At 49.6% G+C, this 27,396-nt stretch overlaps 1 protein-coding gene across 9 annotated transcripts in view; it reads right to left on the reverse strand.

Annotated features, from left to right (window-relative positions):
- PC (pyruvate carboxylase) overlaps positions 1–11,830 on the reverse strand; it is a 110,757-nt gene extending 98,927 nt beyond the window's left edge. The window contains exons 1-4 of one of the 9 annotated variants that reach the window (XM_055354578.1): positions 11,473–11,559; positions 10,889–11,151; positions 7,393–7,580; positions 5,575–5,613 (exon numbers count right to left, since the gene is read on the reverse strand). The gene's annotated coding sequence lies outside the window, so the exon portion shown is untranslated. Of the gene's footprint in view, positions 1–5,574; positions 5,614–7,392; positions 7,581–9,854; positions 10,045–10,888; positions 11,152–11,472 lie in introns of those variants that run through there. The other 8 variants (XM_031015824.2, XM_055354577.1, XM_063710704.1 and 5 more) reach the window with 8 other exon arrangements.
- Between the last annotated feature and the right edge of the window lie 15,566 nt (positions 11,831–27,396).

The following is a 27,396-nucleotide window of genomic DNA, read 5'->3' on the forward strand; positions in this document are numbered from 1 at the left end:
ATAGAAATTTTACTAAGTTTAAAATCAGTACTGGCAGATGACAAACACATGACAAGATGCTCAACAATATTATCATTAGGAAAATTCAAATTGAAACCATGAGATACCGCCATATACCTTTTTAAATGGCTAAAATTTAAAAGACTAACCATAGCCAGTGTTGGGGAGGATGAAGAGAAACTGGAACTCTCATACACAGCTGGTAGGAATGTAAAATACTACAACCACGTCAGAAAATTTGGCAGTTCAAGTTAAACATACATACAGCTACCACAGGATCCAGCCACTCCACTCCTAGGCATTTACCCAAGAGAAAAGGAAATATATGTTCACACAAAGACTTATACACAAATGTTCACAGCAGCTTTATTTGTAAATGCCAAAAAGTAGAAGCACCTGAGATGACCAACAAAGGTGACTGGATAAACTGTAATACCCATATAATGAAATCAGCAAAAAAAAAAAAAAGGCTGGGTGCGGTGGCTCATGCCTGTAATCCCAGCACTTTGCAAGGCCGAGGCGGGAGGATCACAAGGTCAGGAGATCAAGACCATTCTGGCTAACACAGTGAAACCCCGTCTCTACTAAAAATACAAAAACAAAATTAGCTGGGTGTGGTGGTGGGTGCCTGTAGTCCCAGCTACTCAGGAGGTTGAGGCAGAGCTTGCAGTGAGCCGAGATCGTGCCACTGCACTCCAGCCTGGGTGACAGAGCAAGACTCAGTCTCAAAAAAAAAAAAAAAAAAGAACTGACCAGGAACAGTGGCTCATGCCTGTAACCCCAGCACTTTGGGAGGCCAACGTGGGAAGTGGGAAGGACTGCTTGAGTTCAGGAGTTCAACACAAGCCTAATGGCCAGGTGCGGTAGCTCTCGCAGGTAATCCCAACACTTTTCGAGGCTGAGATGGGGTGGATCATTTGAGGTCAGGAGTTGAGACCAGCCTGGCCAACATGGTGAAACCCCGTCTCTACTAAAAATACAAAAATTAGCTGGGCGTGGTGGTGGGCGCCTCTAGTCCCAGCTACTTGGGAGGCTAAGGCAGAAGAATCGCTTGAACCCGGGAGGCAGAGGTTGCAGTGAGCAGAGATCATGCCACTGCACTCCAGCCTGGGCGACAGAGTGAGACTCCGTCTCAAAAAAAAAAAAGCCTAAGCAACATACCGAGATCTCATCTCTACTAAAGATATATATATATATGCCAGGCATAGTGGCACACACCTGTAGTTCCAGCTACTCAGTGAGATGGGAGATCACTTGAGCCCAGAAGATCAAGGCTGCAGTGAGCTATGATCACGCCGCTATATTCCAGCTTGGGTGACAGAGCAAGACTCTGTCTTAAAAAAAAAAAAAAAAAAAAAAAAGAAGGAAATGAACTATCAATACAAGCAACAACATGGACATATCTCAACATAATTATGCTGAGTAAAAGAAGGCAGAGAAAAAAGAATATATACTGTATGAGTCAATTTATGTGAAATTCCAGAAAATGGAAACTAACCTATAGTAACAGAAAGCAGTTCCATGGTTTCTTGAAGAGTGCGGAGGCAGAGGGAGGAATTCCAAAGGTGATGAATGTGTTCACTCTCTGGACTGCAGTGATGGTTTCACAAGGGTACACATATGTTAAAACTTACTAAACTGTATACTTTAAATATGTGCAACTTATTATATCTCAGTAATACTCCAATAAAGCTATTGTAAAAACTAAAATGTATCACGCCTGTAATCCCAGCACTTTGGGAGGCCAAGGCGGGCTGATTGCTTGAGCTCAGGAGTTCGAGATGAGCCTGGGCAATGTGGTGAAACCCCGTCTCCACAAAAAGTACAAAAATTAGCCGGGTGTGGTGGCTTGAACCTGTAGTCCCAGCTACTCAGGAGTCTGAAGAGGGAAGATCACCTGAGCCTGGGAGGTAGAGGTTGCAGTGAGCTGAGACTGTGCCACTGTACTCCAGCCTGAGTGACAGAATCAGACCCTGTCTCAAAATAAACAAAAATAAATAAACAAAACATAAAACGGTATAGGAAAGTTTAAGAAAAGTGTAATATTCAGCTTCATTTATTAGATTTACAAGAGTCATTTAGGTATTAGAGGTTTTTTTTAATCAGACAAATGGAAGAATTATTATTATTTATTATTATTATTATTTTTTTTTTGAGATGGAGTCTTGCTGTGTCGCCAGGCTGGCGTGCAGTGGCATAATCTCAGCTCACTGCAACCTCCGCCTCCCGGGTTCAAGCAATTCTCCTGCCTCAGCCTCCCAAGTAGCTGGGATTACAGGCACGTGACCACCACACCCAGCTAATTTTTGTATTTTTAGTAGCGACAGGGTTTCACCATGTTGGCCAGGATGGTCTCGATCTCTTGACCTCGTGATCTGCCCGCCTTGGCCTCCCAAAGTGCTAGGATTACAGGCGTGAGCCACCCACCATGCCTGACCAGAAGAATTATTAAAATAGTTAACGGAAGTTGAATATAATTTATAAGTTCAATTGAAACATTTCAGAAGTTTCATCAAATTTGCAAATGGGACCAAGCATTAATCAAAAAGCCCCCTAAGGCCAGGGGCGGCGGCTCACGCCTGTAATCCCAGCACTTTGGGAGGCCGAGGCGGGCAGATCACTTGAGTCAGGAGTTCGAGACCAGCCTGACCAACATGAAGAAACCCCGCCTCTACTAAAAATACGAATTAGCCAGCATGGTGGCGGGCGCCTGTAATCCCAGCTACTCAGGAGGCTGAGGCAGGAGAATCGCTTGAACCAGGAGGCGGAGGTTGCAGCGAGCCGAGATCGCGACAGAGCGAGACTCCATCGCAAAAAAAATAAATACATAAAAGCCCCCTGAAAGTGACTGTTAAAATGTCCTAGAATCGTAAATAGATCAAAAAGATTTATAGGCTACACTTATAAGCTAAACTTAAAAGACTGGCCCTTAAAATAACTAGGTTTCTGAATTCATAATTTTAACAAATTGAAAATCGATTGTTTTTGACCAAAGTAATTTCTGAATAATCTTTGCATTACACAAAAATCCAGGGGTAGGAGTGGGTATAGCATCCAAACCTCCCTTAGACATGCCACGCACCAGTCACCCGAAACTCACCAAGTCGCTTAGTCTCTAGTCTCTCTGAACCTCTGGTTCCTCACCCATTGCAAGAGACAAATATTTTCCAGAATAAATAATATACTTATTATTAATGATTTAATATTAATACATTTCACATTGATACACAGCATGTACATGAGAAGAGGCTCCAAAGCAGCATAAAGTGATGTGCAAACGTAATAAATGGGCAGCATGTGTCACTTCATAGTAACTGCAGCGCTCAGTGACAGACAAGGGAAACGTGACACACATCCCTAGAGACTAAGTATGACTCAGCATGGCCAGGTCGTGGAATTTTCCCAAAGCCTCGTTGTGATGTCATGGTGGATGTCGTCAGGAGAGGAGCTGCCACAGAAGCAGTCAGGCCCTTCCGCACACAGGCAGTGGAAATGTACTCCCAGCTGTCCCGTGCCCTCCCGGCCCCACCTCTTTCTCTGGCCTCGAGGCAAATCAGGACAAGGAGGTAACACAAGAGTAGGAAACCAGAGGTAGTGCTGGGAGTACCTGGGGTAACGCCTTCAGGCGTAACACTTAACAACACAACAAAGGGCCACATCCATGTCCCCCCCAGGAGAAAGCTGAAGAGGAGGGGAGGGTGACAAGCTTAGACTGCAGAGCCTTAGTCCCTAGGCAAAGCTCAAGTCAGCAGTGCCTTGGGAACTGAGGAGCCAAACAAGCTTTGACAAATTACATAACCTGGAAGAAGAGGTCCCTTCTTGATGACTGATTTTCCCTCTCTATTGATGGATCTAAGGGAAGACATCAATAAAATATGGCAATCTTAAAAGAAGAATAAACAATGGGATCAGCATCTTGGATTCTGCTAAGCAGCCTTCTCTAGGCTTCAGTTTCTTCAGTTCCGTAAGACAAGTGGTTTGGGGGGAACCTTCCCCAACATGCCCACCTCTCATTGTAGGGATGCAAGTAAGAGAAATAACATCCAACTCTAGCAGCCAAGAATAAGAGGACAGAGCAAGCAGAGAGAGAACAAGGGGGTGAAACTCGTGGAGGGTGGAGTTCTTCCACGTTACGGCCATTCCCACCATGAGCCCATTGCCCTTACTCAATGGTAGCATGCAGACGGCACCTGCTGGCCCAAGACCTAGCTCCAAGGGAGGACTGCGGGAAATCTCACACAGGAAACCAGCTCCTGCGTCATGAAGGGTCGTCAGAGGAAAACCCCCACATAATTGGTGGAAAACCGAGAAAAACTCCTATACCAAGGAATCCCCACTCAGCACTGGACATAAGCTCTGGAGAAAGTTGTCCCTGAGCCACAAAGTCCCCAAGGCCACAGCGGGCCTGAAGGGAAGAGCATTATTGTTGTCACAAATGCTGGGAAAGCACCTGGTTCCCTGGCTCAGCTGCTCCTGCAGACCAGCAGGGGGAGAGGGGACTGGACTAGCAGGGGACCGGCGGGAGGGCTGTGGAATTTAGGCTGAGGGGAGGCCACTGAATCTCCCAGGCACCTGCCACCATGGAAATCCACGTTGGGGGAACTGTAAAAGCAGTAGAGGCCAGACGCACTGGCTCACACCTGTAATCCCAGCACCTGGGGAGGCCGAGGAGGGCGGATCATCTGAGGTCAGGAGTTTGAGACCAGCCTGACCAACATGGTAAAATCCCACCTCTACTAAAAATACAAAAATTAGGCCGGGCACAGTGGTTCATGCCTGTAATCCCAGCACTTTGAGGGGCTGAGGTGGGCGGATCACAAGGTCAAGAGATTGAGACCATCCTGGCCAACATGGTAAAACCCCGTCTCTACTAAAAATACAAAAATTAGCTGGGCATAGCAGCACACACCTGTAGTCCCAGCTACTCGGGAGGCTGAGGCAGGAGAATTGCTTGAACCCAGGAGGCAGAGGTTGCAGTAAGCCGAGCTTGCACCACTGCACTCCAGCCTGGCAACAGAGCAAGACTCTGTCTCAAAAAAAAAAAGGAAAAAAAAAAACTTAGCCAGGTGTGGTGGCACATGCCTGTAAAATGTGCAGGGGAAGAAGGGCAGGTCCCTTTTTCCCCGTTGTTACCGTGACTGGCAAAGGTTGAGCATCACCCTCTGGAAACCCGTGTCAAGTGACTTTACAACCAGCTGGCAGAACCACCTCACACCACAGCTGCCTGCTCTCCATGCTGACTCAAGGGGTCTTCTCAGAGGCGGCCCAGCCCCAGGGATTCTTCCTGCCCAGCTTCCCAAGCTGACCATACCCTTCCAGAACCAGGGCCTTCTGCTGAGGCTGGCCAGCTGCCAAATGGGGCCAGCAGGGAGCCAGATGTCACTTTCCTATAAAAATCAGGAGCAACTGGAAACAGACAAGACTGCTTAAACGGATATTATCCACAAATCAGAGCACAGCCTTTTTTTATTGATTGAGCTTAAGACCTGACATGCCAAACTGCTGGCATCCACAGCTGCTCCTGGTGAAGACCCCCACGCATCCCGCCAGCCTGGATTCAGGCACAGGACTTACCCTTAGTGTTTGGTCAGCTCTCCAGAAGGCAGACACTATCTAAAGCAAAAGAAAAAACAGCATTACCTTCATTGCTCCAGGAACTTCCCAGAGAAAACAGGAGTGGCAAGAACACCGATTTTAGAACCCAGAGAACTTTTTCACTCGTTACCCGGGCTGGAGTGCAATGGCGCAACCTCGGCTCACTGCAACCTCTGCTTCCTGGATTCAAGCGATTCTCCTGCCTCAGCCTCCTGAGGTAGTTGGGATTACAGACATGTGCCACCACGCCCAGCTAATTTTGTATTTTTAGTAGAGATGGGGGTTTCTCCATGTTGGTCAGGCTGGTCTCGAACTCCCGACCTCAGGTGATCCACCCACCTCGGCCTCCCAAAGTGCTGGGATTACAGGTATGAGCCACCACACCCGGCCAAGAACTGTTTCGTTGCTTCCATTGAGGACACCAGGAGGGTACAGGGCTGGAAGCGCCAGCTGTGCTGTTCCACTGCCTGGACTGCACCTCTTGTTACTCTGACAGCCGCTCTGTAATCACTCAAAGTCTGTTTCCTCATCTGTAAAATGGGAATAATAACAATGCCCATCTCACAGCGTACTAGGGAATACCCAATGAGGCAGCACACGCACAGCAGTGGCACCATGCCTGGCACAGAGGACACACTGGGACGTTAACCGACAGGCTAGGTGGGAAGCGCTTAAGTAAAACCCTTTTCTGCCACCCACTACACATGAACAAGAAGTTCTAGAAACAGTTGGTTTTATCTGAAGTGCTTTCTCTTCCTGCCCACTCCATCCAGCCTCAGGCCCGCTTTCTCTGCATCTCCGCAGAGCTGTCTCTAATCCTTCAGGAGCTCCCTCTGAATACTGGGAGTCTGGTTCTTCTCTCACTCCACAACTTGACACTAATAAGGAGCTGTCTTATGTGACCTGAGATGTGTCCTCTATTTCCCGGCTATTTCCTCAAATCCTTTCCTGCAGAGACCCCTCCCTGCCATACGTAAGAGCCCACCTCGTGTTTATGCCCATGGGAGCCCACAGTTGGTATTGTGTAATCACTTTTCGGAGTTTTATCGACTGCTTATTTCCGAAAAAGCCACACCTACCCTAGGCACTAGTCAATGAACAGCAAAATGGAAAAACAGGCCAGCAAGCTCAAATCCCTGTTCAGAGAAAACCAGCTGCCTTGGCAGATAACGTCAAGGCTGAAATTCAATGTCTGGGGCACTCAAGTCAATAAAATATTTATTGAGCACATGCCTTCCACAAGGAACTGTATGTACACTCAGGCCCTGCCCACAAAGTGCCAAAAAGCAAGTTGTTAGGGGCTGGTTAAAAGAAGCAAAAATGGGATGGCACGTGAGAGGGACTCCAGCAGTGAGCCGCCTAGCCTGCCTGGCTGTGTTACTCTGGGCGAGTTATTTCACCTCTCTGAGTCTCACCTATGAGAGTCCGTCATTTGTAAGAGATGGATCTAATAGGACCTTCGTAATAGGATTGTTGTGATCATCACATTATGTGTATGTAAGGGGCTTAGCAAGGCTGTCACCACCACACAGTAGTTGACTTTTATTATTAATAACAATAAATCATTACTTATCATCATCGTTATGAAAAGAGAGCCCAGTCCAACTGAATAGAGTTGGCAAGCCTTAATAAAGTCCTGTGTCTCGAAGAATAATTTAATTTTGACAGGACAAGATAAGAAGCAAGGCCCTGCAGAAAAAAAGTCAACAAGAACAAGAGCAGAGGGGGGACCGTGAGAAGCGAGTTTGGGGTAACAGTGACTAATCTTACTATGGGGGCTGACACAGAAGAGGGTACCTGCGGAGGCAAATGGAAGAAAGAGCCCAACAGGTGGAATCATATTAGAGAGTCTTGAACGCCAAGATGAGGCAAGCTTTTCATTCGGTAAGTAAGAGGAAATGGTTTATTCTTTTGGCCATTTCCCATCTTCCACCGTCAGGCCCGACTCCTTTGGCAAAGTGTCCACAGGTGAGACTAGAAGGCAGCTAAGAGAAAGAGAGGAAGGCATGGTCAGTCAGGCCCAGGTGAGGTTTCAGAGTGAGCAGGCAAAATGCCCTGCTGCTGTGAAGGAGGCCTCTGGGTGAGAAACCTGCTCCAAAGCAGGAACTTTCAGGATACAAGAAACGGGGCCCATTCAGATGGGGCCAGGACGATATTGGGAGGCAGCCAAAGAGAAGGCCATGCTCATCTTCAATGAAAATGTTGACCAGAGGCCGGGTGCAGTGGCTCACGCCTGTAATCCCAGCACTTTGGGAGGCCGAGGCAGGTGATCGCCTGAAGTCAGGAGTTCGAGACCAGCCTGCCCAACATAGTGAAACCCCATCTCTACTAAAGATACAAAAATTAGCCAGGCAAAGGGTTGGTGCCTGTAATCCCAGCTACTCAGGAGGCTGAGGCAGGAGAATCACTTGAATCCGGGAGGCAGAGGCTGCAGTGAGCCAAGATGGTGCCACTGTACTCCAGCCTGGGCAACAAAACAAGACTCCGTCTCCAAAAAAAAAAAAACAACACAGAAAATGTTGACCTGAACAAGGCCTCCAGCCCATGCAGAAGGTGCCAGTGAGAAATGTGGACTGCCAGATTTACTGCCATACTGACCATGGTACTGGCCATCCCTGCCACCTCCAAAAGTAACTCCTTTCTGTATTCCCCATCTTGCACCCTTCTCTCCTCACTGGTTCCCAGTTTGACCCCTTTTCAACTAATTCACCCAAAACATTCATTAAGCACCTACTTGTTCCTGGCACTATTAGGGACTGAGAGGACAGAGGGAAGAGGGACACGGAACTATGGCTTGGGATAAGAGTAGTGAATCTGAGGTCCTGCCCTGCCACTGGTCCCAGAGCCCCCATGAGTGGTGGTGGGAGGACAGGTACCTATCACAGTGCCTGGGGCACTGGAAGTGAGACCGGGTGAAAGCAAGGAGCAGGACAAAAAAGGGAAAAGGGCCTGGGGGACCTACTGTGGGCTACCAGGGACAACCTTCTAGGGGAGATCTTGGAGGTGAGGACTGGCATAGGGAACCGAGTCAGCCAGGCTGCAGCGGGCTTCAGTAGAAAGACAGAAGGCGTTATGACACATGAGGGTACATTGGGGTAAACTGAGGAAACTTTGGATGATAGCCTAATTAATTCAAAAAGCAGACACTGAGCAACTGTAGCAAACAAAGCCCCTTCCCTAAGAGCAGGGCACGGCAGGTGAAGGAGCCATTAGTAAAAAAATGACGGCTGCTTTCAGGGAGCTTACCAGAACACCATGGGACACAATCTGCAGCTCAGGCCCGCAGCTGGGCCCTCAGAGCCCTGTCTGCCTTTTGGGCTTTTTTTTTTTTTCTTTTTGACAGGGAGTCTCACGCTGTCACCCAGGCTGGAGTGCAGGGGGGTGATCTCACCTTACTGCAACCTTCAACTCCCAGGTTCAAGCAACTCTCCTGCCTCAGCCTCCTGAGTAGCTGGGATTACAGGTGCCCGCCACCAGGCCTGGCTAGTTTTTGTATTTTTAGCAGAGAAGGGGTTTCACCATGTTGGCCAGGCTGGTCTCGAACTCCTGACCTCAGGTGATCCACCCGCCTCGGCCTCCCAAAGTGCTGGGATTACAGGCATGAGCACCGCGCCCAGCCCCGTCTACCTTTGCATCTAATCTTGCTTCCTCAGTTTGGCTTCCAGTCACTGACTTACCTGCACCTTAGCAAATCCTAGTGCCCTCACCTGGTTACATCTCCTGTAGAGGCCTCTTCCCAGTGACCAATCAAGTTTCTTACACCCAACAGTGAAGTTGTTTCCCCCACATTCTCCTTCCACTTTCCTCAGCCTTCCTCTTCCAGTTCTAATTGCTTGAAACCTCTGTAACTGGCCAGGCATGATGGCTCATGCCTATAATCCCAGCACTTTGGGAGGTCGAGGTGGGCGGATCACCTGAGGTCAGGAGTTCAAGACCAGCCTGGCCAACATGGTGAAACCCCATCTCTACTAAAAATACAAAAATTAGCCAGGTGTGGGGGCATGCGCCTGTAATCCCAGCTACTCAGAATGCTGAGGCAGGAGAATCGCTTGAACTCGGGAGGCGGAGGTTGTGGTGAGCTGAGATCACACCGCTGCACTCCAGCCTGGGCGACAAGAGCGAAACTCCATCTCAAAAAACAAAAACAAAAACAAAAAAACCTCTTTAACAAAACCTCTCCAGAATAAAACTTTCTAGCTGCTCAAATCCAATCACTGTTTCTCCACTGCAGCGGCATCAAAAAGAGGTCCACAACTCACCTCCTCCACGAAGCCTTCCCAAGCCCATCCCCTTGCAGGCCATTTCTCCTCTCTCTCGCTTTAGTGTGTGGTTTGCTGTGATTTACTGGCCTCTACTGAACTTCCTCTTCCATGTCCTCCTAGGGCCAATACCTCGCCCACTAGGCTCTCTACAAACATCTGCAGCAGGCTGCCTTGCTGCTTAGGTTTTGTTTATTTTTTCTCTCCCCCAATCGGTTTGTCAGCAGTTGCAGGACAAGGATTGACCTCATCGCCCACGCTGTCTCTCGGCCCAGTGTAGGGATAGGAACACTGTAGGTGTGCAAAAGAATGTGATTAAGAGTTCAACAGTTAAGGAGAGCCTGCAGGCAGGAAGCTGTAGCTGCAAGTGAGAGAAATGCTGAGCACATCCACCCCCAGCACAAGTGTTTGCATCACATACAGGGAAAGGGTGCCTTGGGGGAGGCCAGCCAGGGCTGATGGTGGCAGTGGGTACGGGAGCAATAGGGAGGCAGATGGCAGGCACTCTGGAGGTTCTGGTTGTCATCAGCAAGTGTTGGTACTTCTCTGAGCCTGTTTTCTCAGCTGGAGAACGGGTAAGGAGCCCAGGCCTACCTCTTCTCACAAAATAAAGACACAATCTGATTTTTTAGAATTTCAGGCCAGGCACGCCTGTAATCTCAGCACTTTGGGAAGCCAGGGCAGGCCGCTCGCTTGAGCGTAGGAGTTCGAGACCAGCCTGGGCAACATGACGGAACCTCGTCTCTACCAAAAAATACAAAAATTAGCTAGGCGTGGTGGCGCCCGCCTGTAGTCCCAGCACTGGGGGACTGTGGCAGGAGGGTCGCTTGAGCCCGGGAGGTCGAGGCTGCAGTGAGCCGAGATCGCGCCACTGCACTCCAGCCTGGGTGGGTGACAGCAAGACCCTGTCTAAAAAAGAAAAGAAAACAAAAGAATCTCAAAGTTGCCAGGGACCTAGGGACTTGGCTTCCGACTCTGATGCGCTTTGTAAACTACTAAAAGCTGGAGAAATAAGGGGCTGAGCCCAGCCCCACCTCCTGAATGAGCGGCCTTGGGCGAATCACTGCGTCTGGGCGCCTGGAGCTTCCCCGTCTGAAACAAAGTAGAGGATCCTACGGGAGGCGGAGTGCGAGCGCAAAGAACAAGGAAAGCCCTCGCCTTACACGCCGCGGCTTCCTGCACATCCAGAGCTGAGCCACATCCAGTACGATGGGGACAACTTGGGCTCCCGATCCTGACAGACTTGGGTTCGAACCCTCAGGGACCTCGCGCGAGGCGCTTTAGTCAGTTTCTCCATCTGCAAAATGGGCCCGAGAGCAAGAATGAGGCCGCGGGCGGACGCTGCGAAGGGGCGCTCGAGGGCTGGAGCCGGGGGCGGGTCCGGGGGCGGGTCCAGCCGGCCGAGCCCCCGCACGAGGGGGAGGGGCGCCGTCCGCCGCGTCGCGTCGCGCACCGCGCACAGCCCGCCGCTGTCTCCTCCAGCCGTCACTCGCGGAGCCCGCGCCGCCTTTGCGCGCGCGACCCTTACATAAGCGTCCCTCGCAGCGGTGCCGGCGCACGTCCACCCGCTCCGACCCGCCGCGGGAAGAGGACCGTGCGGAGCGCGGCGGACACTCACCTCCTCGCCGCCGCCAGTCCTCGCCGCCGCCTCTACCGCTGCTGCCTCCACTGACAGAGAACAGCTGCGGTCTCCGTGCAACTGAACTTGCTGCAGTCCCGGCCCCGCCTTACGGACTTCCTATTGGTCCAGACAGCCCAACCCCTCCCGTTATTGGGCAGTGTTCTCCGTCACTCCTCGCCCCTAGGCTCTGGACTCCTCCCTGCGCCCGCCTGTCCGTCACGTTTAAGCCTTGGCGCCCCACGTCAGCCCCGCCCCTCCCGTCCCCGGCGAGCGCCTGGATTAGTGGCGAGGCTGGGAGAGCCCGCCCCTGGCGCACCACCGCCTACTCCCTTGTCTCCGGAGCCTCACGTGGGCCGCCGGACCCTAGCCGACGCCCGCAATAGGCGGAAGTGGCCGGGCTGTGGCTCGCAGTTATTGGCTGTCGGCGGGGGTGGGGACGTTCGATTCATTCACCCGAGTAGCACGTGTCTCCCGAAGCTGCAAGCACAACAGATCGCACTGGAGCTCAGGCATCCCGGCTAGACGCAGATACGCGCTGGCTAGCGGAGAAGAGGTCGCAGGAAAAGCTAACGTTAGCGAAGGGCAGGAGGAAGGAGAAGGCGCTTGTGCCACACGGGTTACATGACTATGTCCTTTAACAGCTGCGTAGATGATGATGGGGGTCTACAGTACGTCTGTGTGACCTTGGGCAAGCAACTTAACCTCTGAGTCTCGGTTTTGTCATCTGCAGAGCGAAGCTGCTCAGGACCAAGGGGGTTTGGAAGGCTTGTTTGAGACACAAGACATTTGACAAGACCCAAGACACTTGTCAAAGAGGAAAGCTTTGACAAGTGGAACAAGTGACTGAGGCATAAGTCTCTGTCATCGAGGCTTATTAATCCAGTTTGAGGGCGTGCTCGGGAAAAACACGAACCACAGACACATCCGTGGTTGTTTTTCCGAAGAGGTTTTCGGGAGGTTTAGTATTTATGCATTTCCTTAAAGGGGGAATGAGGGTAAGGCATGTAGGAAGAAGGGCAAGTAGGCGATTAGTAGGCGATTAGGACAATAGTTACATTTCTATGGGACTTTAGCTAATGCCCGGTAAATCTACGTAAGATAAGATGAATGTCTGAAGAGAAAAAGAGAGTAAAGGAAGAGTCAGTTACGCAGATGTCTCTGAGTAGGTAGTTTTGACTTTGTTCTGCACCTGGGAAAATAAGCTTGTAATGACATTCTTATTGTGGAATTTTTAGGAGCTAGACTTAGATTGTAGACCTGAAGCTACAATTGACCTGTCCTTGTTTATGGGAGGCCAGCAAGAATTTACTTGTGAATGATCTGCGGGGGCAGCCCTTCCCAAATGCCTGAGGCTTTTTACCTTTCCGTGTGGATCTGGCTGATGCCTAATGCTAGTAACAGCTATTCTTTTGGAAGAGGGTGTTGCAGTGACTCAGCTTCAAGGCTTAATCTTCACTTTCGCATGAATTGGGGCGCTGGGGGGGGGTCCCGAGATTTTTACTTTCATTCACCGCTTCGTAAACTGGGGTCTGTGCCAACCAGGGGATAAGGGAGTGACCAAACAAACCAAAATCCTGCCTTCAAAGAAGAGCAGACAGATTAATATATAGTACATCAGATGGTAATAAGGGCAAAGAGAAAAAATAACCTGCTTCCAAAAAGGAGAATCAAAGACTATGAGAACATCTTGCTAACTAGAAATTGTTTATTGAGCCTGGAGAGATCTGACTCTTCTCTCAGACTTCTTGTATAAGTAGTTTCTCACTCCAACTTCCCTGTCATTCCTTCTACCCGTCCTGAAGAACTCCAACCTTGGGTTGGGTCCAACACAGCTATTTTAGTAACAGAACAAGGATTAAGATCCCAGTTCACCTTTGGGAGGCTGAGTAGGGAGGAATACTTGAGCCCAGGAATTTGAGACCAGCGTTGGCAACACACTAAGACTTCATCTCTGTCTTTTAAAAATTAAAAAATGGGGCCGGGCTCCATGGCTCACACTTGTAATCCCAGCACTTTGGGAGGCCGAGGCAGCAGATCACAAGGTCAGGAGTTCAAGACCAGCCTGGCCAATATGGTGAAACCTCGTCTCTACTAAAAAAGTACAAAAATTAGCCGGGTGTGGTGGCAGTCACCTGTAGTCCCAGCTACTGGGGAGGCTGAGGCAAGAGAATTGCTTGAACCCGGGAGGCGGAGGTTGCAGTGAGCCGAGATCATGCCACTGCACTCCAGCCTGGGTGACAGAGCGAGACTCCATCTCAAAAAAAAAATTAAAAAATGGGCTGGGCACGGTGGCTCACGCCTGTAATCCCAGCACTTTGGGAGGCTGAGGTGGGTGGATCATCTGAAGTCAGGAGTTCAGGACCAGCCTGATAAACATGGTGAAACCCCATCTCTACTAAAAATACAAAAATTAACTGGGTATGGTGGTGGGCACCTGTAATCCCAGCTACTCGGGAGGCTGAGACAGGAAAATTGGTTGCAGTGAGCTGAGATTGCGCCATTGCACTCCAGCCTGGGCAACAGAGCAAACCTCCATCTCGAAAAATAAAAATTGGCCAGGTGCAGTGGCTCACACCTATAATCCCAGCACTATGGGAGGCCGAGGTGGGTGGATCACTTGAGGCTAGGTGTTCGAGACCAGCTTGGTCAACATGGCGAAACCCTGTCTCTACTAAAAATACAAAATTAGCCAGGCGTGGTGGTGCATGCCTGTAATCCCAGCTACTAGGGAGGCTGTGGCAGGAGAATTGCTTGAACCCAGGAGCCGGAGATTGCAGTGAGCCAAGATTGCACATTGCACTCCAGCCTGGACAACAAGAGTGAAAAACTCTGTCTCAAAAAAAACAAAAGAAAGAAAGAAAAAGAAAAAGCACTTCTCAGCATAGGCTTCTGTGCCACTAGCAACAGAATCTCCTGGGGACAAGGTGGGAAACACAGATTCCTGAGCCCCATCCCATTGCTCTTATGCATATTAACCACCAACTCAGAGGTCTTGGAATCATCAGCAGAATACCTGAGTCACCTTTGCCTCTTCAATCCATCTCTAGGGACTGAGACTGAAACTGACTCAATAGTCCCATAGACTTTTTTTTTTAGTAAACATAGAAATGGACCCTTTTGCTCTTAAAGCTTGAAACTTACATTTGTTTTATCTGAGTTCCTTCCTCAGGAAAGGACACTCAGGCCTCTCAAAAAAAAGTATCAGAGAACTGAAACTCACCAGATCAAGGCATCCAGACAACAAGATGCCAGAACCCACTTTCACCCTGCTTGCTTCCTTACTTCTCCCTAGTTCCTGTTTTCTTTTCTTTTTTTTTTTTTTTTTTCTGAGACGGAGTCTTGCTGTGTCGCCCAGGCTGGAGTGCAATGGCGTGATCTCGGTTCACTGCAACCTCTACCTCCCAGGTTCAAGCAGTTCTCCTGCCTCAGCCTCCCAAGTAGCTGGAATTACAGGTGCCCACCACTACACCTGGCTAATTTTTGTATTTTTAGTAGACCATGTTAGTCAGGCTGGTCTTGAACTCCTGACCTCGTGACCCAACCGCCTCAGCCTCCCAAAGTGCTGGGATTACAGGCGTGAGCCATCATGCCTGGCCCCTAGTTCTTGTTTTTTTACACATTGTTACATTTCTTCCCTCTATGTTAACTCTTGATTTTAGTCACTCAGGGAGATGGATTTGAGACTGATCTTCTATCTCCTAGGCTGTAGCACCCAGTTAAAGCCTTCTTCCTTGGCAATAATTGTCTCAGTGATTAGCTTTCTGTGGAGAAAGCAGCAGGACCTAGATGGAGGCCCTGGTGTTTCAGAAACAAGACCCCTGCACTGCAGTGCTAGTTTTAGAAGCTCTCCAAGTGGTTCTAATGGAGTCAGTATGAAGACCCACAGGGAGGCTAGAGAAATACTATCTAGGCTTCCTGGATGGTAAGACTCTTCCAGGGCCCTTTAAAAACAAAACCAAGGCCGGGCACAGTGGCTCACGCCTGTAATCCCAGCACTTTGAGAGGCTGAGGCAGGTGGATCACCTGAGGTCAGGAGCTCGAGACCAGCCTGGCCAACATGGTGAAACCCCGTCTCTATTAAAAATACAAAAATTAGCCAGGTGTGGTGGCACATGCCTGTAATCCCAGCTACTCGGGAGGCTGAGGCAGGAGAATCACTTGAACCCGGGAGGCAGAGGTTGCAGTGAGCTGAGATCGCGCCACTGCACTCCAGCCTGGGCAACAAGAGCGAAACTCGGTGTCAAAAAATAAATAAATAAATAAATATAAAAATAGAAACAAAACCAGATTCCTGGACCCACACCCACCCCTGTGGATAATGATTCAGTCAATTTGGGGTGGGGCCTAGTAATCTTTTCAATGCTTTTTTTTTTTTTTCTTTTAGCAAGCACTCAATTGATTCTTGAGATCTGGGGAGCTTGGGAAACTTAGCTGAGCTCCTAGGAGGATGCAGCAGCAGCTGAAGCCAGACAGAGGGGCTGAGACATGCTATGGAAGGCTGGCCAAGGTTAAGCTCTGGTGCAGAGAACACAGGCTGCAGGACTCTGTTGGGAGGGAAATGATGTTCAGGGGGCCCTTACAGAGCAGCTGAGGGGCTGCCCTAAAGGCTAGGAGTGTAGGCCTGCTTTATTATTTCTTGATAGCTAACACTCTAAAACGTTCTTGGGCTGGGCCGGGCATGGTGGCTCACACCTGTAATCCCAGCACTTTGTGGGGCTGAGGCAGGTGGATCACTTGAGGTTAGGGGTTTGAGACCAGCCTGGCCAACATGGTGAAACCTCGTCTCTACTAAAAAAATACAAAATCAGCTGGGCGTGGTGGCGCACGCCTGTAATCCTAGCTACTTGGGAGGCTGAGGCAGGAGAATTACTTGAACCTGGGAGGCGGAGGTTACAGTGAGCCAAGATCCCACCATTGCACTCCAGCCTAGATGACAAGAGTGAAACTCCATCTCAAAAAAAAAAAAGGAAATTCTTGGGCCGGCTGCAGTGGCTCACGCCTATAACCCTAGCACTTTGGGAGGCTAAAAGTGGTGAGGAGGCTCTTCCTCTTCCTCTGCCCCAGCCTGTGGGCGTCGGCCCTGGTATGGACCTGGCACCATTATAAAGGGATGCGGCCATGGTGAGGTATCTCCCACAGGCTTTAGGGGCATGAGACTTGGGCAAGTGGGCTTTGAAACAGGAGTGGGAGCTGGGTGTGGTGGTGCATGCCTGTAATCCCATACTTTGCGGGGGCCAAGGTGGGTGGATCACTTGAGCCCAGGAGTTTGAGACCAGCCTGGGCAATATAGTGAGGCCTCATTTCTTTTCTTTTTTTTTTTTTTTTTTGAGATGGAGTCTCGCTCTGTCACCCAGGCTGGAGTGCGGTGGCGCGATCTTGGCTCACTGCAAGCTCCACCTCCCAGGTTCATGCGATTCTCCTGCCTCAGCTTCTCGAGTAACTGAGACTACAGGCGACTGCAACCACGCCCAGCTAATTGTCTTGTATTTTTAGTAGAGATGGGGTTTCACCGTGTTAGGCACGATGGTCTCAATCTCCTGAATGTGAGGCCTCATCTCTATTAAAAATTGAAAAAGAAAGGCCAGGCACAGTGGCTCATGCCTGTAATCCCAGCACTTTGGGAGGCTGAGGTGGGCGGATCACTTGAGGTTAGGAGTTTGAGACCAGCCTGGCCAACAAGGTGAAACCCCATCTCTACTAAAAATATAAAAAATTAGCCGGGCGTGGTGGCTGGCGGATGCCTATAATCCCAGCTACTCAGGAGACTGAGGCAGGAAAATCATTGAACCCAGGAGGTGGAGGTTGCAGTGAGCTGGGATCACACCACTGCACTCCAGCCTGGGTAACAGAGTGAGACTCTGTCTCACACACACACACAAAAAAATTAAAAAAAAAAAAAAATCAGCCAGGCGTGGTGGGGTGTGCCTATAGTCCCAACTACTGGGGAGGCTGAGAGGATCGCTTGAGCCTGGGAGGTGGAGGTTTCAATGAACCGAGATTGTGCCACTGCGCTGCACTCCAGCCTGGGCAACAGAGCAAGATCCAGTCTTCAGACAAAACAAAACAAAACAAAAACAGGAAGCTGCAGCTAAGAGGCTGGGCTGTGGGTAGGTAAAAGGGCTGGCTTTACTGTTACCCCAATAACTCTAGGGGGCACGTTGGGAGTAGCTAACCCATCCCTTTGCTTCTTAGGGACATGTTCAGAGGCTCAGAGACAGAAGAGGGCAGATCTCATAATTGACAAAGACTTCTACAGTCTAAGAACACGGGAGACACTGGCCCTTGGTCCACCTCGGCCGGTGGAAGGTCTGACCATCTTGTGGTGATCCCACGATGGGTTCCATGAGCCCAGTGGAATTGTCCAGACTGAACGGCCAAAGTAGGAGGAGGCTGAAAAGACAGGGCGGTTTCTAGAGGTGAGAAGCCATGGGGTTAAAGGAGCCTGGGAACACAGTGGGGGGAAACATTGGAATTTAGGCTCCCTCCAAGCCAAAAATGGTACTTGAGTGGCCACAGGCAAGGGCACAGGGCCACCTCACACACTTGCAGTTTCCACACCACAAACACTCCTGGCCAATGCCTTGCTTGCTCAGTCCATGCTGGTGGGAGAAATCTTTCTTTTGTCATCTCTGGAGTGGGGATTGGGGACATCTGGGTTGTCCTTATGAGATCCTCAGGGTAAGCCAGGCTTCTGGATTCTAAACACAGAGGGGTGGGCTGTTTCCAGTCTCATAGTAACTGCTGTGTTTTGAGGGATCTGTAGCTTTGTTTTTTGTTTTTTGTTCGTTTGTTTGTTTGTTTTTTGAGACAGGGTTTCACTCTGTCACCCAGGCTGCACTGCATTGGTGTGATCTCAGCTCACTGCAACCTCCGCCTCCTGGGTTTAAGTGATTCTCCTGCCTCAGCCTCCTGAGTAGCTGGAATTACAGGCAGCTGCCACCACATCCAGCTAATTTTTTTTTTTTTTTTTTTTTGAGATAGAGTCTTGCTCTGTTGCCAGGCTGCTGGAGTGCAGTGGCACGATCTTGGCTCCCCGCAATCTCCACCTCCCAGGTTCAAGCGATTCTCCTGCCTCAGCCTCCCAAGTAGCTGGGACTACAGGCATGTGCCACCACGCCCAGCTAATTTTTGTATTTTTAGTAGGGACGGGGCTTCACCATGTTGGCCAGGCTGGTCTTGAACCCCTGACCTCAGGTGATCCACCCGCCTCAGCCTCCCAAAGTGCTGGGGTTACAGACGTGAGCCACTGCGCCCAGCCAGGATCTGTAGCTTTGTCTGGGAGCTCCCATCCATCTGGATGTCTCCAGCCTTCTTGTTCCTAACTGCCCTGTCCTTGGCCACCATGCTGTCTGAACTTGCTGGTACGCTGTCCTCCCTACACCCCAATGGTATGAGGTATCATCATTCCTCTATCCCTATCGTGCCTTCCTGCCTGTGCTTGGGCTATTTCCCTTGCATGGGATTCCTTTTCTCAAAAGATTCACCTGATAAACTCTCTTCCTGTCATCTCTCTCTCTCTCTCTCTCTCAAGACTTAACCCAGCCATTGTCTCCTTCATGAAGCTCTCCAAGGCCACTCTCATGGTGTAAGGGGCCCTCCTAGGACTCCCATAACACCCTGGGCATTATTTCTAGCCCAGCACCACACTGCTTTGAAATGGGGTGCTTTGAGATCTGTCCCCCAAAACGAGTCTGGGAAAGTAGCTCATTTTTCATAGTGCTGCAGAAATGGCTCAATATCCTCCCACCACCTCATCTCCCTTCCCGGCCCAGGGACCCTGTCAGAGCCTCAGAAATTCCTCAGAATTTGCTCCTCTCGGTCCATGCCCCCAATTTGACCTGTTCCAGGTTATCATCTCTTTAACTTTTCCCTCCCCCATAAAGATGGCGTCCATTGGACTCTGTGGACTCTGCTTGGTCTCTGGGGCACTCCTATTCGCTGGCTATTAAACATTTACTATGTGCTAAACTCAACTCTTGTAGAGGTGTGAGGAGGGAATAAGGGACAGAAGATAAACCCAAGAACTATTTTTTTTTTTTTTTGAAACAGTCTTGCTCTGTTGCCCAGGCAAGAGTGCAGTGGCATGATCTCGGCTCACTGCAACCTCTGCCTCCTGGGTTCAAATGCTTCTCTGCCTCAGCCTCCTGAGTGGCTGGAATTACAGGCACCCGCCACCATGCCCAGCTAATTTTTGTATTTTTAGTAGAGACGGGGTTTCACCATCTTGGCCAGGCTGGTCTCAAACTCTTGACTTCATGATTCGCCCCCCACACCGCCCACCTCCCAAAGTGCTGGGATTACAGGCGTGAGCCACTATGCCTGGGCAATTTTTAAAATTTCTGTAGAAATGGGGACTCCCCTTGTTGCCTAGGCTCGTCTCAAACTCCTGCCCTCAAGTGATCCTCCCCTGCCTCGGCCTCCCAAAGTGCTGGGATTACAGGTGTGAGCCACTGCACTTGGCCCACAAACAATTTCAAATTAAATAAATGTATATCTGCACAGTCACTCATCTTACTTCTGGTGAGCATTATTTTTTTATTTATTTAAAAAACTTTTTCTAGACAGAGTCTCAGTCTGTTGCCCAGGCTGGAGTACAGTGTCACAACCTCTGCTCACTGCAACCTCCACCTCCCAGGTTCAAGCAATTGCTGTGCTTCAGCCTCCCAGGTAGCTGGGATTACAGGTGTGTGCCCCATACCCACTGATTTTTGTATTATTAGTAGAGTTGGGGTTTCACCGTGTTGGCCAGGCTGGTCTTGAACTCCTGACCTCAGGTGATCCATGCACCTCACACTCCCAAAATACTGGGATTTACAGGCATAAGCCACCACGTCCAGCCGCATGGCTGATTTTTGTATTTTTTTTAGAGACATGGTTTTGCCATGTTGGCCAGGCTGGTCTTGAACTCCTGGCCTCAAGTGCTCTGCCCGCCTCGGCCTCCCAAAGTGCTGGGATTACAGACATGAGCCACCGCGTCCAGCCTGGGCATCATATTTTCAAGGAGAAAGTCTAGTACTACTAACTGCTAGATTTATAATTTTGTCTGATCCTCCTAGAGGGTACATGAAGACTCAGGCCCCACCCATGGAGGGTAGAACACACATTTGCTGAAGACTTTATGTGCTGGGCTGACTCAACTGGGCTGGATTCCAGGCCCATCACTGAGTATGCTTCTGTCATTTCAACGGAGAGAAGAGGAAATGAGGATAAGTTCCAGAGGGATGCAAGGGTGAAGTGCACTCACAAAGGTCAGTCTCCAGGGTAGAGGGCACGCCCCACCCCTGCTGCCCTCCAAGGTCAGTCAGACTTCCAATGTCTGATTCTCAAGGTTCTGGTGAGTGGGCTCTCGGGACTGGGCTCCAACATCACCTTCTCCGAGAGGCCTGCCTAGATCCTCCCCTCCCTCAAACCAGATGTGGTCTCTCATTCTCTTCCATTCACCAAAACAAGGTCTTGCCCACAGCAGGTAGATGTAGATCACATTCACTGGCTCACTCCTAAGGAACATGGTAGCCTGCCCCAGCTTGCAGCCTTCCAGTATGTCTAAGCCTCACCACAACTTTAAATGACATCAGCCATGTACATGAATAGATACAGGAAATACCTCTTTCCTACTTCACTTTAGGAAATAGATACTACTGTGTTTTGTTAATTTCAAGCCACACTTTTTTCCCTCCACATTTTAACCTCTCTAAAACGGGCCTGCACCTTCCAATGAGTGGGTAATGGGTACTCTCTCTTCCTTCCTTCCTTCCTTTCTTTTTTTTCTTTTTTTTTTCTGAGACAGGGCCTCACTCTGTTGCCCAGGCTGGAGTGCAGTGGCTTCAATCACAGCTCACTGCAGCCTCAACCTGCTGGGCTCAAGCGATCCTCCCACCTCAGCCTCCCAAGTGGCTGGGACTGCAGGTACATGCCACCAGGCCCAGCTATTTTTTTTTCTATTTTTTTGTACAGGCAGGGTGTCATGTTGTGCAGGCTGGTCTTAAACTCCTGGGCTCAAGCAATCCTCCTGCCTTGGCCTCCCAAAGTGCTGGGATTATAGACGTGAGCCACCGTGCCTAGCCCAGATATTCTTTCTTAATGGTATATAAAATACTGCCACCTTTCCGTAGATGTCCTCTTAGATTTGATGAAATAAAGCATTATTCCTGTGTTATAGCTGAGAAATTATAGACACATGAGGTTAAGCCACTCACCCAAGACACAGAGCCAGTAGTACATGAAAGGGCAAGGCTTTAAACTCAGGCAATGGAGGAGGCCTGGAATCCTCGGTGTCTGTGGTAGGCCATCTCCAAGACAGTCCCCAGTGATCCTAGCCTCCTGGTGTTCACACCCTTGTGTAATCTCCACCCCTTGAGGGTAGGCTGGACCTGGTGACTCGCCTCTAAGGAACAGAATAAAGCAAGTGATGGGTTGTCGTGTTCTGTGGTGGGAAAGTCTATGGACACGTATCCCCAAAACCCAAGGAAGCTGAGGCCAAAGAAAGCGGCTGACAAATTCAGTTTCTTAGAAAAAACATTTCTTTTTTTGTTGTTTCTTTTTGAGATGGAGTCTTGCTCCGTCGCCCAGACTGGAGTGCAGTGGCGCCATCTTGGCTCACTGCAACCTCTGCCTCCCGGGTTCAAGCGATTCTCCTGCCTCAGCCTCCCGAGTACTTGGGGTTACAGGTGCCCGCCACCATGCCCGGCTGATTTTTGTATTTTTAGTAGAGACCGGATTTTGCCATGTTGGCCAGGCTGGTCTCGAACTCCTGACCTCAAATGATCCGCCTGCCTTGGCCTCCCAAAGTGCTGGGATTACAGGTGTGAACCACCGCACCCAGCCAAAAAGAAACATTTAATATAGATTCAGGAACAGAAGCCAAGTCTGTGTCTAAGGCTGCGGCAAGACGTGATGGTGGATCCCCAGGCTATAAACCCCCAGACCCAGGGCTTATATACCACAGGGCAGGAATGTGTAAGACAATTAAAGTTGAGACCTCAGAGAAAGGCAAGAATGTGATATGAATCTGCCTATGGGTAAGATTTCTGGTAACAGTAGATAAAGTAGAAATCTCAGAGGCATTCCCAGAATGGGGGTTAATAAGAAGTCAACACGGTGGATTAGCATCCAAGATGGAATTGCTCTGGACTCCACATGTCACTTCTGCAGTTAGGTCCCCAAAGATCCTGGCTTGTCTTTCTCGCCATCTCTTGCTCTCACTCGCTTGCTCTGATTAAAGCCAGCTGCCACATAGTGAGATGGTCTTTGGAGAGGCCCAAGTAGCAACAATCAACCATCAAGAAACAGAAGCCCTCAGTCCCACAATCCGAAAAGAATTGAATTATGCAAACAACCACAAGAATGAGCTTGGAAGCAGATTCACCCCAGAAGGACCTGGAGAAGAGTTGACTGTAGCCTCCGAGAGATCCGAGCCAGAGACCTGCTAAGCCACGCCCCCATTCCTGACCCACAGAAACCAAGATAATAAATGTGTGTTGTTTTAAGTCTCTAAGTTTTGGGGTAATTTGTTAGATAGCAACAGACAACTAACAGTCTCCAATATTTAACGCCAGTTATTTACTGTGTTGGGTCGTGGGGACATTAAGGTGTTCTTTTAGCCTTCAAGGGGTACCTAGTCTGGTGAGGTAAGGCAGACATGTGTGATTGTGTTACTGTGTGTATTGGGTTATTGGGTGGGCTGGAGAGGGGACTGCCTATCTTACACAGCCTGGAGGTGTCAGGGCAGGCTTTTTGGGGAGGTGTCACTCACAAAGCAGAATTTTGAAAGGTGAGTAAGAGCTTGCCAGTTGCTATAGTTTGAATGTCTGTTCCAAAACTCATGTCGAACTATAACTGCCATTATGACAGTATCAAGAGGTGATTAGGTGACTGGATTACTGCAATTATCAGGAAGTGGGTTCTTGATAAAAGTGAGTTCAACCCCCTCTTGCCCTTGCTCACGTTTACTTTCTCTTACCCTTCCACCTTCTGCCATGGGATGACATAGCACGAAGGCCCTCATCGGAGACTGATGCCATTCTTTTGGACTTCCCAGCCTCCATAACCATGAATCAAATGAACAATTGTTTAGAAATTAACCCGTCTCTGTTACAGCAACACAAATCAGCCTAAGGTACCAGGTGAAGAAGGCAGAGAAGCAGTGAGGAGGGAAGGAGGAGAACACAGATTTTCTCCCTCTCCTCAGTGGATTTGGGAAATTGTTTTAAGACTGCATGCTTGGCAAGAGGGTACTCCGCAGCTATGTGCTTGATGCAAGAGTGAGTGATTCATCCCACCACATCTCAAAAGTCTGTGAGTCAGCCAGTTCTTCCTGGGCTCAGACCTTTGTGAGAGTGGGGATTTGAGTTGACTACGTGTGTTGAAGTGAGGGCGTTGAAGATTGTGTAATGGTTTTGTTGCTTTTTAACCAGGGTCAGGATTGACCTTTGGTGTGTTGTCAGGGTTGAAATTAAAAGGCCTGGGTACAAATCAGAGCCAGTGTTTGGGACAGGCTGGGGCAGAAGGTCAGGGCTCCTTTTTTACATTCTCTTCACACTGGCCCTGTCATAGGTCCTCTGGGAGCTGAGCCTGGCAGATTTTAAGCAACCCTTCACCCAGGGAAGATTCAGAAACTGAGCAGAAGGGATGAGGGCAAGGCCAGGCCCTGGGGGACAAGGCTAGTATGAGCCAAGAGCTGCAGCCAGCACTTCCCTGGCCCTGAATAGGGGTGCCCTCTGCAGTACCCCAAACATGGAGGAGGCAGGACAGCTGGCTTCCAGTCCTGCCTCTGCTGCCGAGTCTGGGGAAGGAGACCTGAGTGACTGAAGCATGGGTTTTTAAAGCCCGGCTGACCAGGGTGGCCGACCAGCTCTGCCACTTAGTGGGCATGCTCTCCAGCCAGGTGCTTAATCTCCCTGATCCTCAGTTTTCTGATCTATAAAATGAGATGACAATCCCCACATCATAGGACTATCATGAGGTTTAAATGAAATCTGTGAAGGGGTTGACTCAAAACAGTGGTTAAAACAAAAAGGAGCTGGGCGTGATGGCTCATGCCTGTAATCCCAGCTAGTCAGGAGGCTGCGACAGGAGGATCACTTGAGACCAGGAGTTTGTGACCAGCCTGGGAAACATAGAGAAACCTTACCTTTAAAATAAACAAAGAAATACATAATAAAAATAAAACAAAAAGGAGCATGGAACAGATGTATGAGGTCCCTTCAGCACTCAAATTCTACCATTCTGAGGCCAGGCGTGGTGGCGCACTTTGGGAGGCTGAGGTGGGCAGACTGCTTGAGCTCAGGAGTTCAAAACCAGCCTGAGTAACATGATGAAACTCCATCTCTACAAAAAATACAAAAATTAGCCAGGCATGGTGGCACATACCCGTAGTCCCAGCTACTCAGGAGGCTGAGGTGGGAGGATCGCTTGAGCCCGGGAAGTCAAGGTTGCATTGAGCTGAAATTGTGCCACTGCCCTACAGCCTGAGCAACAGAGTGAGACCCTGTTTCAAAAAACAAAACAACCATTCTGAGGAATCTGCTGGCTCAGCCCCAGGCTTCTTTCCCTTCCTCCTGTCTTGGGGGAAAGAGTTGCTGCCAGTAGTCTCACCTTTAGAAGCATCCACACTCATGATTTCATCTTATTTTTGAAACAACCCATTTTACAGGCTGGGTGCGGTGGCTCATGCTTGTAATCCTGGCACTTTGGGATACCGAGGTAGGTGGATCATGAGGCCAGGAGTTTGAGACCAGCCAGCCCAACATGGTGAAACCCCATCTCTACTAAAAATACAAAAATTAGCCAGGCATGGTGGCATGTGCCTGTAATCCCAGCTACTCGGGAGGCTGAGGCAGGAGAATCGCTTGAACCCAGGAGGCAGAGGTCGCGGCGAGCCGAGATCGCGCCACTGCACTCCAGTCTGGGCGCCAGAGCGAGACTCCATCTCAAAAAAAAAATTTAAAAAGAAACAACCCATTTTACAGATGAGACTGAAAGGATCTGCCCACGGCAGTGAATACCACTGATATGGTTTGGATTTGTGTCCCCACCAAACTTCATGTTGAATTGTACTCCCTAGCGTTAGAGGTGGTTGGCTCATGGGGATGGATTCTCGTGAATGGTTTAGCCCCATCCCCTTGGTGCTGTTTTCATGATAGTGAGTTCTTGTGAGATCTGGTTGTTTCAAAGTGTGTAGGCTGAGCACAGTGGCTCACGCCTTTATTCCAAACACTTTGGGAGACTGAGGTGGGCAGATCACTTGAGGCCAGGAGTTCAAGGCCAGAATGGGAAATATAGCAAGATCCTGTCTCCACCAAAAATACAAAAAAATAACTTGGCGTGGTGGCAGGCACCTGTAGTCCCAGCTACTCAGGAGGCTGAGGCACGAGAATCACTTGAACCCGGGAGGCGGAGGTTGCAGTGAACCAAGATCGCACCACTGCACTCCAGCCTGGGCGACAGAGTGAGACTCTGTCTCAAAAAAAAGTGTACAGCACCTCCCGCCACGCTCTCTCTTTCTCCTGCTCCTATCATGTGAGATGCCTCATCCCCGCTTTGCCTTCCACCGCGGTTGGAAGCTTCCTGAGGCCTCCCCAGCAGCAGAAGCTGCTATGCTTCCTGTACAGCCTGCAGAACCATGAGCCAATTAAACATTTTGTCTTTATAAATTACCCAGTCTCAGGTATTTCTTATTTTTATTATTATTATTTTTTGAGACAGATTCTCTCTGTTGCCCAGGCTGGGGTGCAGTGGCGCAATCTTAGCTCACTACAACCTCCGCCTCCTGGGTTCAAGCGATTCTCCTGCCTCAGCCTCCCGAGTAGCTGGGATTACAGTTGCCCACCACTACACCTGGATAATTTTTTGTTTTGTTTTGAGACGGAGTCTTGCTCTGTTGCCCAGGCTGGAGTGCAGTGGCACAATCTCGGCTCACTGCAACCTCTGCCTCCTGGGTTCAAGCAATTCTCCTGCCTCAGCCTCCCGAGTAGCTGGGATTACAGGCACACGCCACCATGCCTGCCTAATCTTTGTATTTTTTCAGTAGAGATGGGGTTTCACCATGTTGGCCAGGCTGGTCTCAGACTCCTGACCTTGTGATCCACCTGCCTCAGCCTCCCAAAGTGCTAGGATTACAGTTGTGAGCCACTGCAACCTGGCCTAATTTTTGTGTTTTTAGTAGAGAAGGGGTTTCACCATATTGGCCAGGCTGGTCTTGAACTTCTGACCTCAAGTGATCCACCCGCCTCAGCCTCCCAAAGTGCTAGGATTACAGGCATGAGCCACTGCTCTCAGCCTCAGGTCTTTCTTTATAGCAGCAGGAGAACGGACTAATACAACCACCAACTCACTTTGTTCGAGGGCTTGCTGTGTGCCAAGCCCTGTGGATCACATTTAATACGCACAACAATTACCCAAGTTATTTGTCCCTCTTACGGATGAAGGAGAAAAATGTGCCCAAGGTCACAAGGCTGCAAGGAATGAAGCTACAGTTTACCCAGAGGCAGTTGGTCCTCAGAGCTTGAGTGCTCAAGGATAGTGCTGTGCTGCTGGGACATTAGGGGCAGCGCTGGGCCTGGAAAAAATCCAGGCCTCCTGACTCCTAGCCTGGAGCCGTCCTGTTTCCTTCTGTTTCTTAAAAAAAAAAAAAAAAAGAAATTCTCCAGTATTGTAAAACACATATACCATAAAGTTTACCATTTCAGCCACTGTTGTGCAACCAATCTCTGGAACTCTTCATCTTACGAAACCTGAAAATTTACAGCCATTAAACTCTTCATTCCTCCCTCCCCCAGTGCCTGGCAACGGCCATCCTCCTTGCTGTCTTTGTGAATGTGATTGTTCTAGGTTGGAGCCATACCGATGCTTTTTTTAAAAATATATTTCTTTTTGAGACGCAGTCTTGCTCTGTCACCCAGGTTGGGTGCAGTGGCACAATCT

This window comes from Gorilla gorilla, chromosome 9 (assembly GCF_029281585.2).
Source record: "Gorilla gorilla gorilla isolate KB3781 chromosome 9, NHGRI_mGorGor1-v2.1_pri, whole genome shotgun sequence".
In the NCBI taxonomy this organism is placed as follows: Eukaryota; Metazoa; Chordata; class Mammalia; order Primates; family Hominidae; genus Gorilla; species Gorilla gorilla.